This window comes from Agelaius tricolor, unplaced genomic scaffold, assembly GCF_023055355.1.
Source record: "Agelaius tricolor isolate 1412-34295 unplaced genomic scaffold, bAgeTri1.0.p SCAF_9, whole genome shotgun sequence".
NCBI classification, from domain to species: Eukaryota; Metazoa; Chordata; class Aves; order Passeriformes; family Icteridae; genus Agelaius; species Agelaius tricolor.
In genome coordinates, this window is record NW_027269269.1 from 31391165 (window position 1) to 31404802 (window position 13638).

The following is a 13638-nucleotide window of genomic DNA, read 5'->3' on the forward strand; positions in this document are numbered from 1 at the left end:
TTTCTGCCTTGCAACATTTATTGCAGTGTGTCTGCCCCCAGTTATGCTACATCAGCACTTGTAGATTAGGAAGAGCGATTCCTAGGTAAATGAAAGGAATTGCTTTTTTCCAGTCTGCCAGTTACCCAAGGTAGGAATAGGCCTGCCTCAAGGGATAAAAAGGCCACCAGTTGATCGTGTGTTCCTCAGAGCCATGTGGTGTCAGATGCCTGGAAAAAATGTAGTTGATCTCTCATTTAACTGGATACCTGTGTCAAGGCCAGATTTGTAAATCGTTTTTAAATGCTTGAAGATTGAAAGATTTTCAAGACCAGACTCTTAAGATTGCAACACAACTTAGGTGAATAATATTGGAATATCTCCCTTATGTATATAATGCTGGTTCCTCAGAAGGTGATACCTTTTGCCCCTGAAAAGGACACAGTGATTGGGGCTGTTGAAAACAGAGTTAAATTAAATCAGCAGAAAATTGTCAACATGCTTGAAGATGTGGAGGGTTAACACATGAATTACAGAATTAGCCATGTATGAATTATGATTATGATAGAATATGTATATTGCATTAGAGCAAAAAGGCTCTGAAGTGTTTGGACTCTCTTTAAATAGCTTTGCTGTTCTGGAACAAGGAAGAGCTCCTGCTACAGGTAGTTTACAGATGAACTAGATAGGATGAATAAAGTGTGCTTTGAAGGAAAAGAAAATTTTTATTCTTGTGCATCATCCTAGCTCAGCTGAATACAGTACACTGTTGTACACATTTCTTTTTTTATGTTAAAGGAAAAAAATGAAGAAAAAAACCAAATCAAACTTGAAAAAACTTTTGATTTTCAGAAATTACAGTAGGAGTTGTATTTTCATAAAAATGAACTTGTAATTACCTCCAATAAACTGTAGCGATGTCTTAGGGAAGGTGATTTATGGTGTTTTATGTTGGCAGAAGTTATAACCACAGGTTGTTGGATTAGACACCAGTGCTGAGTCACAATTTAGAAGGTAATACCAGTTACTGGTGCATCCCTGTGAGAGAGGCTCAATGTAGCAGCTGCCCCATGTGTTTCCACTGGCTAAAATAATCAGTGCAATTGTAGAAGCAGTGCTGCAAGGGCTTTTTTTTTTTTTCATACAGAGTGCTGAGAATTTCTGATAAGGATGGATAACTAATATTTTGGCAATCTATTTAGTAGCAGTCTTCAACTCAAAGGCTGGAAGACAATTGTTATCAGCTGTCTCAGGATCACACTCTGCTCACACTCTGCAAGAGGTGGATTCACAAGCACATTGTAGATTTCAAGGTCAGATTCTCATTCTGTCAGGATGTTTTTAATGGTTCTTAGTTAGAAATGGCAGTCAAAAGGGTTCAAACTTGCCTGGCATCAATGTTCTGAAAGTTTGCAGTTAGTAACAAGAAGGAGAGTCTACCTGTTTTGCTTAGAGCTTATCAAGACCTCTCTACTTTTCTGGCTTTCATTTGAGCTAACTTTTTAAGTCTATGACATTTTTCAGAGGGCAATTTATTCCCTTGGCTCTGCTACCCAGAGTTTTAATTTATTTGCAGACTTGCTGTTCACCCTACTCTGTCATTGTCAAACAGTATCCCATGTCTCACAGACAAGATGTTTCTGCTTCATCCCATGTTTGGAATGATAGTGTTTCTATTCCTAAATCACCATTACAAATGGTGGGTCCTGGGGATTTCCTGGGGATGTAGTGAATTGATTCCTTGTTTTGCTTTGTTTATATGCATGGCTTTTACTTTCCCTGTTAAACTGTCTTTATCTCACCCTAAAAGTTTTTTCACTCTTACCCTTTTGATTCTCTCACCCATCCCATTGTGGGGCGTGAGCAAGTGGCTGGGTGGCCCTGAGCTGCCTTTCAGGGTTAACCTAAAACAGGTCTTGTTACTTACAGAATTGTCTCTGACCCATTGCTTGAATTTATCTTCTGTTTTGTACTTTTTAAAATTCACCCTATGCTAAAGATGTTACACAATCACTACAAGTGAACAGGCTTTGTATCACTTTATTAATAGATAATGAAATACACAAAATAGTGGTCATGCCATTTGTTCACCAACAAAATTGTATATTCAAAATGCAGTTCAAGATAAGAAGATTCATCTGTGTAAGGGTGTTTGTTAAGTGTGAGATGTATGCTGAAGAGCCATTTGATCCTCAAACTAAACTTTTCCCCTGCTGTTCTCTTGTAAGACAGTTATAAAATCTATTTAAACAAACAAACCGAAAAAAACGGATGCATTAATCACAGTTCTCTGCACCTTGCTCACATTCACTCACCCATTCTTTAAGTCTAAATCTTTCAGCCTTGTTACTTTCTCACAGATAAAAGGTCAAAACAAAAGAAAGAGGAGTTGGAAATGGGAAGAGAGTGTAGACATTTTGTAAGTCCTTTTGTGGGAGAGATGGGGAGGGAAATTAAAATTTGCTTCAATGAAACAGCACAGCAGTATATGAAATTTCAGTTTTCTGAGAATGGAGGTGAGGTTTTAGAGAGGCATAAATGAAGATTACTGAAGTGAATGCTGCTGTTAGGCAGACTGGTTTCCACTTTCTTTTGAACCACTGCAACTAATTTTGCATGCATTGTGAGCTTTTTTTTTGCAAATCATATCTCTTTTGAGAGAGATGAACCCCTTGAAAAGCAGAACACTCTAAAAGGCAACTAGGAGGACTTGAGCCTATAATTGAGCTCCTACTAAATTAATGTTGCATTGTCAAATGCTACTTGATGACATGGAGGATGGCATAGCCATGTAATTCTTATATTGTATGAACCAAATTCTGAGATCTTAAGAGGTTCTTAGAGATGGCATCTATCTCACTTATAGCTAAGTGACTCTTAAATTTAAAAAAAAAAAGAAGAGAATAATAGTACTTAGAGGCAGCTTCTGTGAAGTGCTCGTCATGCATAGTTCCAACAGCACTTTAAGGAAGAATGTCAGTATCATTATTTATATTGAGTTTGATTGGGAAACTGAGACAGGGGATGAAGGGAATTGAATTTCTGAATCAACAAGTAGTCTTTAAAAAACTCAGAAATGGCTACAAAGTCCCATGAATGCTAGTAATACCCTGTAATCTATAACTTGTTTTTTCCTCTGAATGTTTTTGAGAAGAAGCTATCCTTGAGAGAAACTCTTCAAGTGAGCCAGTTCAGTTCTTTGAGAAAGACTAAGAAGTCTGAATTTGAGAATTTTTTTAATCCAATGCCTCTTGGTATTGAATCCTTCGTGTCCTTCCCAAAGTATATGTGAAGCCTTTGTGGAAGCCATGGATAATCTGGAAAATTGTATTATTAAGAGGCAGGCAGCATGTTGATTTAACTCCTTTGCATTCAAGTCATACACTGCGGTCTTTGTTATTTCAATAGTTGACAACCCCAAGGACCAGCATGAAGAGCAGGGAGAAGGCTGAGCCAGAGATGACAGAAGGAGAGCTAATATATTGGCACAGGGGCTTTGCAATGGGTGCATTATCCTCCTGTGACAGCAGATTGCCCTCTCAAGGTATTTGTTCAAAGACATTACTGAAGCTAAGTCCTGCTGAAACATGAAGTTTTAGATAATGTTGGTTAAATGTGATTTGCATCTAAATTACAATGAGGTTTTGGGGTTTTTTTAATGAAATCATCCTTGGGATCTTGCATATGCAATCCATAGGATGTGTTACTTAACTGTAAATAAATTGAAGCTAGACAAAGCTATGTGGAAACCATGCGGGGCAGAGGGACTTTTCTTGTACAGGTACTCAGGTGACTACTACAGTTAATGTAATAGGTATTATAATTACTTGTTTTTATGAACTTTTCATCATGAGGCCCTAAATTCTGATCACAAGATGGGCAGTACCGTCATTATGGAACATTCATGGAAAAGGTCGATGGAATTACATGACTCAGTGTGGTTCAGAGTGTTGAGGCTGTTCATGGCTGTAGGAATTGGGTCTTGATTTTTCAGAAAGATGTCATGTTCCCCATGCAGAGCAGCTGCTGTTACTGATGATTCCTACTATTTGAACACATGGAACACAGTAGCAGTGGCTACACGTGAATGTATGTATTTGTATATAAGGGAATTAGTAGATTGGAAATAAGTTTGGAAATACCTTTGCCTTCTGAACAACGGTACATTAGCTTCAGAACTAATCCACTCTTTAACAAGTTGGAAAAATTATTCAGTTGCAGCTGGTAGGAGGCTGAAGAGTAGTGAGAAACAGTTGCAGACACATATTGTATGTCTGCTAACTCACATTCTTGTTTTTGGTCCTTTTTATTCCTAAATTTACAACTATTTTATTTTAGTATAGTAGGTTTGAGGGAAAAAATTGTTAAGCATAATACTTTGCCTACTAAGCTAATCTTTGCATAATTTCTGTCCAGAGCTAATTTATTTTTGTTATTCAAATTTACTCCAATGTCATGTTTGAGGGGTCTTAACTCTCTTGTGCAACATATGCAAGCTGATCTTAATAACCAGCCTATTGTGGAGTTTATATATCAGTATGAAATTGAGATTTTTACTTGTCATTTATTTATGTTAAAACTTTCTGTATTGTCAAGAGACACCAGTATTTTTGTATGAATTACTGCTGACCTGAAAAATTGTTTATGCACTTACTTAAGTCCACCCTGTTTGTCTTCAAAGTGAAAGAACAGTCTTGGCTGATTTAGGGCAATAGCTTTTTTGAAGAATATGTAGTGTATCTTCATTGCCTTTTAGCCTAGATGCAGCTGGCACGGGCTGCAAATGTCCTTCCTGAAATCCTGTAAGTATGGGTGAGTTAGGCTGCTCTGAGTTCCTGTTATTGTTTCTCTCAGTATCCCACTAGTACCAGCCACTGCTGTTGCAGACACACAGCATACCAGAATTGTCTTCCTTCAGCCATGTTCCTCTTGCTGGCAAGATGCTGTTTCTAGCAGTTCAAGTGGAATTCACTTCCTTTCCAGAGAGGTCCTTTAGGCAGTGCTGTCTGCAGGTCATGAGCAACTTTCAACAGAATTCTTTTGTTACACACGTTGCTCAGTGTGCTTCCCATACTCCCCAGATCATGACCATATTTTCCTGGGTTTTAACCAAGTAAATTTCCTGTTAAACAAGATTATGGCTTAATTAGGATGCAAAGAATTTGATCCAATATTCATTTTGTTAACATTTTTAGATTCATTTTCCTCCCAATTTTCCTATGCTCTTATCTTCTATTTGGAAAAAAATAGTTTGAGTGTAAACAAAGCAAAGGATTTAGATGAGTCTGTGCCCTAGTAACCAACTAAAAACTCCTATTTTCATTGAGATTGAAACTGTGTTTGAACTCTCCACTAATGCTAAATCCATGGTTATCAAATTGTTCCACAATACTGTGGGAGTGAATAAGGCAACTATTTTTTTTTTGAGACATTGCTTGTGATTGCTGGAAAAGAGAGGCATATTAGTAACAACATTCAGAAGATTTATAGCTTGTTTGCTGGTGCATAGGAGAGTAAGTGCAGATTACTGAGGGTTCTCAGTTATGAGGGCTATGAATTAAAGTTGTTATCCATAATTTATGATTCTCCATGTGCTTCCAGTCTACATTCAGTTAGAGAGAAAACATAGGCAGAGTAGGGAGGAGTAACCTTGAAAGAGGAAGACTTGCTTCATATAATCACCATCTTCATCCTGTCCTTGAAAACAAATACAGAATCTTATAGTTATTTAAATACTTTATTGCTATCTTGCTTTAAGAATTGGAGACCCATTCATTAAAATAGGAAAACTGCAGCGGCCCTCTTGCACAACTTCTGTGCCTTAACCATGGGCTCCTGTGGAAGACTAGAAAAAGCAACAATGAGCCCTGGAAAAACTACCAGCAGTAGAAACAATTTCTTCTATTCTTACAAGTATTTGTATACATTTTTCATAGCTGGTGCTCCTTGGATTTAGTGCACAGGTCAGACCTAGTGCACTTCAAGTGCTTTTCTGAAGTTGGCTAGGAGGAAAAACCCCTAGTTTGATAGATATACTATTGCTTCTTACATCCTGGTACATTTTTCACACTGATACACATGTATGTATTTAGAGAGAGAGAAAACGGTGCTTCTTAAAAGAGCAGAAAGAAAATGGCTGTAATTTCTTTAAAACTCAGTTCAGGTGAACTTTATTATTAGAATACATTGTTAATGGTCTACCTTTTAGCCCTTATAGTAGCAGCACATCTGCTTCTCTTCAGCATGTCTTTCATTCCCCAAAATTTTAAATAAGTAGTAGATTAATAATTTATGGAAATTGTTTCCTGTGCATCTTCTTTTTTTTCAGTGTTTTCAAATTAGCTTCTCTACTCCTGCCCATGTAATGCAAGTTCTGCAGAAAATTAGTAACTTCAACCACATATATATATGTAGTGTGGCTGAATTTGTAGGTAATCATGATGTAATTAGGTTACAGAATTGTTATGTTAGAGTCTGCCTAGGCAGATTGAACCTCACCATTTTTAAAATTGTCATTAATGTTCATAAAAGTAGGATATAACATTTTATTACCTGGAAATAATTTGCATTTATTTCCTAGTTATTAATTCTTAAATTTATAGCACAAAAGTAACAGGAGGAGACCTGTCTGAATATTCTAGATTCTTCTGACACTTATCTGAGAATGGAATAAATCCCCACCAAAAGCAGCATCAGTAAAATGAGTGGAAATCATTGGGTAGATCAAAACAATAAACCAAAAAGCTTATTTTTTATTGGAAGATTTCCAATGCTGCTATAGCAACTGTTGTAATAATTTGAACCTTGTGATGCACAAAGGAAAGGGGTGGATTTCAGCCGTACTGAGGAGCTCATTGAAAAGAGAACCTTAGACCCATTGCTAATGTATTGCCAAAGGACAGAATTCATCTCCTGAACTCCAGACAAACAGAAGAACTAAGACTCAGTCCTCATGGATGGATTAAGACTCCTCTAGAGCAATTTACCTTGTGTATTTTTTTTAGCACAGTGCAGCCACAGAAGTGTTGACATTGCTCCTTGATTTAGTTGAAATTTTGAAATTAAGTTTCTCACTACCACAGTAGTGAGATTTGTTTGGCAACTTGTTAACGCATTAAAAAAGAAAATAGCTGGGTTTATTATAAAAATGTACTCCTGAGCATCACATATGCACCCTTTGTCCCTGTATTTGTTGCCTTCCTATTTTTTTTTTCTTGCACTATCTTTCTTTAGCTAATAATATGAAAATATTTATGCATATGCTCAATGTAAGTTTGAAAGTATTCCAGATTTGGCTGCTCAAATGCTTGCAGTAAGTTCCTGTGTTTGCTGAACCTTTAAGGGCTCCAGTTGTGGTGCCCATATAGTGTTTTGGTGGTTTTTACAGTTGTTTTGGTGTTTTTTACAGTGTTATTGCTGAATATGTGAAGCTATCTAGATATTTGGCTTCCCCCAAATCTAATAGCAATCAGCTTCTTTAAATACCTTAGAAAATCTTCATTTCAATCATTTGGGGCAGAAACATTCTTTTCCCTATTTAACAAAGGAACAGCATGCCAACTTTTGGTTGTGTTTCAGCAGCAGTAATAGCACTACATGCACTCACTGCTGCTATTTTCATACATATATAAAACCTTTTTGCTTTTACATTATTACTGGAGGACTTGTTCTGTCTGGAGAAGAGAACATTTGGGGAAACATAATATCAGCTTTATATGGAGAAGCAAGGAGGTGATCAAGATGTTGGAGCCAAATTCCTAGTGGTGGAGCACTGAGGGAGGGCAAGAGGTAGGGGACGGAAGTCTAAACAAGAGAGGCTCAAACTGGATAGAAGAAAAACTTTTTCCCCAAGAGGACAGTAAGGCAGTGGAACAGGTTGCTAAACAAGAATGTTCAGTCTCTGAAGGATTTCAGGACCTGGCTGGACTAAGTTGTGAGAAACATGGTCTGCTTTCAACAGAGATCCTTTGTTTGACTTCCTGAGGCCACTTACAACTGAACCTTGTTATAATCTTACGAGCAGAAGTTTTTAAATACCAATACAGGAACAGATAAAAATGGCTACTGCACTCAGATTGTGAATGAATTAGTCTAATCAAGCAGTTCTGCCTTAACTACAGGACCAAACTCTTCCTTGATACTGTAAATGGGTTTCTTTTTAGCTTCTGAATCATTGTAGTGACACCATATCTAACGGCATGCAGGTACTTGAATATATTTGCTGGAAAGACAGGTTTGATTTTGGTTTTGCTGTCTAGCTGTTGAGATAAAGAGGTTGACAATGACTTCATAAACCATAAGAGAGGCAAGTTTAGGATTGCTAAGGTTTTAGCTGTTAATAGATTCTTCAGTTTATGACAACCAGCTAATTTTTTTTGAAAAGCAGAACTTAGTCAATGTCATTTTCAAATGAGAACCTAATGCCTAAGATGTATTGTACTACAATGTTTTTTCCTCATGAGATTTTCTCTAAATCACCTATCATGGTTAAAGACAGATGTAACTTTATTCCATACTCTAAAGCAGCATGTCTTTATATTATACCTTGAAAAAAATCTGCTTCTATTTTTTAATTCAGAAAGCCTCATCAAGATGTGCTTGTTTTTGCCTTAGATAAAAATAAAGAAGGAGAGAGAGAGGGAGAGCAGCTACAGTTTTTTAATTCCTTTTTTTAGAGATTCTGATTTCAACAGCTGCAGAGAGTAATTATTATAAAGACTGTAGTCCCAATTGTTTTGAGTTGATGCTGTAGCCCTACCGTAGCAGATACTCAGCAGATGCACACTGAAGCACACAACTTGAAACATATGGCAAGATAAAATCTGAAAGCTATGTTAGCTAGCTACCATAAAGATTTTGTGAGGGAAAAGAACTTTAAATCAACCTACACTTTTAAGGGAGGACAGCAAAAACATTTTAGGGCAGAAATGATGGTACCTCTCTATCACTTCTGCATCTGTAGCTGAAATCTCTGGAAGAAGACATTACTATGTTTTATTCTAATTGAGAGAAGTTAACAATTTTTTCAAGACTTCCAAATAACACTTATAATCTCAAAGTTCAATTATTGCACATTCTATTATTCCAAATCTTTATTACTGTATTGGTATTCCAAAGAAGGTAGAATAAAATTTCAGATTACCAACAAGAAAACAGATTTTAACTCAAATAGATATTATTAGTGAGTAAATCACTGAGAAAATTTCTGACTTTTGGAAATAGTTTAGGTGATTTCCCCTTGAGGCATGATGTAAATAATTTTGACCTGCTTTTTCCCCTGATGGACAAGTTCAGTTTTAATTTCTCTGGTAGAATACATTACTGAAGAGCAATTGCCATTCATTTAATTTTAAGCATTTCAAGATAGAAACAATTATATCTTAGAAGGCTCATAGAAGGCTTATAAATGTGAATATCTTTAGCTATATCTATATCTATATCTATATCTATCTACATAAATATAGTAAAGAACATTGTCTTGGTTTGGAAAGACAGGTGTCTGCTAAGGAAGGCAGGAGCCTCCCCTGAAATGGAGAATGTAAACCCTCCCCACCCCTCCAAATTGGTATAAATTTTAAATTAAGGGGCTCTCAGGCAAAAATATGGGAGCAGGAAATAACAGTTCTTTAATAGGGAAAGGAAAAAAATAAAAGGATAAAATAAACAATGCAGTACACTAGAACAACACTGACAGAGTCAGAACCCAACCTGACAGCCTGTTGGGTGTTGGTAGCAGTCCAATTGGAAATGTGGCTGCAGTCCTCCTGAAGTATCAGGTGTGGTTCTGTTGGAGCAAGGGGGTCCTGTAAAGAAGGATGTACTCTTCCTCTGAAGATTCAGTGGAAGAAGAGACAGCTGCTGTTCTTCTGGGGAATCCTGTGGAGAAAGCCATGCTGGTGTGTCAAAAACCTCTGGATTATATCTGGGTAGGAATGCTTGGCTCCTCCCTCTGGGTGGATCATCTCCCAATGGGATGTTATAGTTCTTATCAGTCAGGCAGTGACATTCAATAGTCTGTTATCAACAGATGTCCCTTCCCGAGGGAGGTGTGAATGTGGTCACTCAGAGAGATAAGGCAAACTGCCCACTTGACAAAGACAATCTCTCATACAGATGGCAATTGAAAACATCTTGCATTGCAATCTTCAACGAACATATATTTTATCATTAATGCTTATGACACCATAAATCTGAGATTATTCCTTTCACCTGTAGATATATAGCTGCACCACACATGGACATTAAATACATGCACACAGAGTAAGAAACTGCTGTCTGTACTGGTCTGCCTGTCGTCTTGGTTTTCCATTGTCAGCTGCTTCATCCTCTGCCCTGCTAGCCATCATTATCACCCTGATTTTCCATCTTTCACCCTTCTACCACCCATCTTATGTAAAAAACTTCCCTGAGTTGCCTAGTCATATTGAAGCCGGTCTGATAAGCAGCAGCAGGCATCCTAGAACCACCTTAATATGTGGGTGACATTTTACTGTAAACAATGCATTTATGGCTTTTTTCCATATATTTTGATATAAGTATTTCTTGTTTTTATAAAATATTTACATTAATAACATCCTGACAAAACATACAGTCCTGGATATAGTACAATATTTTTTCTTGTTTCAATGCTGTTTGTTTATCACACTGATGCTTCTAGAACTGTGTGGGTGTCTAGTGTGTGGTTTGCAGCAACATCTTCCTTTTGCCTATAAGCCTTTAATATGTTTCTGGTTAATGTTAATGGCACATGAGTGGGAAAGATTTCATAATACAATGTACTGTTCATATCTGGGTGCATTAAGTGCCTGAATGCATCTTCTCTTTACTACAACAGTTTTATTTTTATGAGAAAAAAATAATTTTGCTCTCCATTGACCTGTTATCCATTGCACTTTTCAGAAACTTACCCTTAAGAGATAGCAGGGTATGGCTGTGTAGATCTGAAACACACGTTCACATCTTCAGAGATAAGAAACAGCATGCATCATGACCAGCAGATATTTCATATTGGCAAAGAATGATTTTATGTCAGATTGGAAGCTGCTAGATGCTATGAATGACAATGACAGCTCCAGCTATCCCTGGGAAAAAAAGAAAGAAAAAAGGAAATGCATATACACCATGTCAGAAACACTTACAGCATCCTGACTATGCCTGTAAATTCATGTGGAAGGTTCCTCACACCCACTGTTCAGCTGAAAGGTGTACCACAGAATAACTGGCAGAATGGGATAGTATGTGGAAGGTCTTTACTGAAAATGCTGTATTCCATTGCTGCTTCCTCAGCAGACTCCAGATAGACAAGGACTGTGATTGGACTGAGGCATTATGTAATCTTTGACTTAGGTGAAGTATCTGGCTTTTTTAGAAATGTATAGTCAAGGATTTGGATTAATCCCTCTGATGCTCTGCTAAAACTTTATTTTTAACCTGAGCAGGAAGAAAAGCGCTTCCAAAAATTTTGTGATGAAGTACAATGAAATGATCTTTGCAAATATAGGTAGGAAAGAGATAAAGACTCTGCTCTGTGCTTGACTGAGTCCAGAGCTGCCAGTTTGGGTTAAATAAATGTATATGCATCATCATTATTAATATAATTTTTGTAACTATAGCACATTAATTATAATATTATTTAAGGTTACTAGTAGGTATAATACTCTACTATATTTACCAAGAAATCCTTGGTAAATATAGTAGAGTTTGTTAGAAATCTAAATACTGTACAATTTTTTAGGAGGACTAAATCTTGTAAAACAGATGAAATAGCAGCAAGGGGAAAGAAAAATTAATATGGATTTTTTTATTAATAGTTTGACCCAGATTACCTCATCCATAGAATTTACAGAGTCTGCAGATATCACATCTGACTAAGAGCTCAGTTCAAACTATTGCAGAAGGCTGGAGCAAGTCTTTCATGAAACCACATTCCTACGTGCTACACTTGCTGTGGCTGGGTATTTACTCCATGGTGTTCCAGGGCAGAAAGCTGAATGCAGCACTTCCTATTTTTCACTGCTTGTAATTTGCATCAGCCTTTGAATTTGAGAAGAGGGTCCATGTGTTTCTGAATTGTGCTTTTCTGTTTCTTTTTCTGCTCTCTTGCAATTCTACTTTTGATGTAGCTGCAGGAAGAAAGAAGGGCCTTTGGAATAAGGGTTAGTGCCCCATCCTGTACAACTAACATGATGCACATATCCAGCCATGGTTCTTGTTCTGGGGAAGTGGGGGCATGGAGTCCCCACCACTTCCATGGATGTTTGACTCAAGGAAGTAATGGTAACTGTGTTGGCCTTTGCTGGATTGAGAGCAATGTGCCACAGTCAGTGAATGCCTGTCAGTTAACATTTTGCACACAGAAACTGTTCAAGAGCAGTGTTCCCTTTCTGAAAGTCTTGCTTTCCTGGTATCTTGGAGAGAAGAAACAAAATTAAAATTAAATTAGAAGTCTTACTGGAAAGGTAATTTCAAGCAATCTATGCATTTTACATATATTTTTAAGTAAGCAAGATTTTTTAAACTTACATAGATAGGTAATATCTATGTTATTTGTGTCCTTGTTTTCACTCATGGTGAGGACAATACAGCCTTGCAGCTCAGACCTCATTTTTAGAAAGAAGTTCAGGCATAGTCTCACCCAATCTAGTCACGTAATCAGCATGCTCTGCAATATTGCTGGTTTAGGGACAGTGAAGTTTATAAATCAGCAAAACATAGTAGTATAAAGCAATGTATTTTTAAAAGGAAAACACTGCTTATACGGATAATGATTAGGTGAGATGAAAATGATGTTACTCTTAACAAAACAATTTACTGAAACATTTTGAAAATGAAATTGCCAGGAGGCAATTTATTTTGCTTTGAAATAAGGCTCAAAATTGCCTTCTGCCATTGTGATGGCAGGATGAGGGAGGCATATATACAAAACCAGAAAGAGATACAGATAAATATATGTACATACACTTACACCTCACCACGTATCCCTATGTGTGCATATATTTGTGCATAGAGATAATGCTTTTCTTTATAACATTGATGTTCAGCTCTTTAAATCTGATACTTGTTGTAATAACAACTCTGTCTTGCAATCTCAAGGCAATTGCAAAAGGGAAGCAAGGCTCTTTTTACAAAAATAATAAAAAGTTCTAAAACATTATACTAAGACAGTCTGAGTAGTAGTGAAGTCAGATTGACAGAGACTCTTCCAAGCTCTATTTCTACATATGGAGCATTTCATGCATCTGGAAAAAGCAAAGAAACCCTTTTGGTTTGCAAGTTGTACTGCAGGGCCTATTCCAGATTGTAGTCTAGAAATTTGATAAATTCATTTTTGAGGTGAGAAAGGCAAAGATGCAGAATGGAGAGTAGAGGACAGAGACCACAAAATTGTAAGCATTTCAGAGGAATACTCCTAAGAGTAAGGTTTTTCAGTCTAGAACTTAACCTCCTATACATTCACCATTGTGTGCTATTCCCTTTCTTATTTTGGCTACATGCACTTCTTGCACAGTTAGTAGTAAATACTGAAATCCTTTAATACTAATTTACCCAGTTTCCTATGTTGTGTCCATAGTTTTCAGACATGTTGAATTTGGCACAGACCTGTGACTTGAAAGAATTTCTGAGTATTTTTGAAAGAAACTAAAACATTTATGAAGTGCT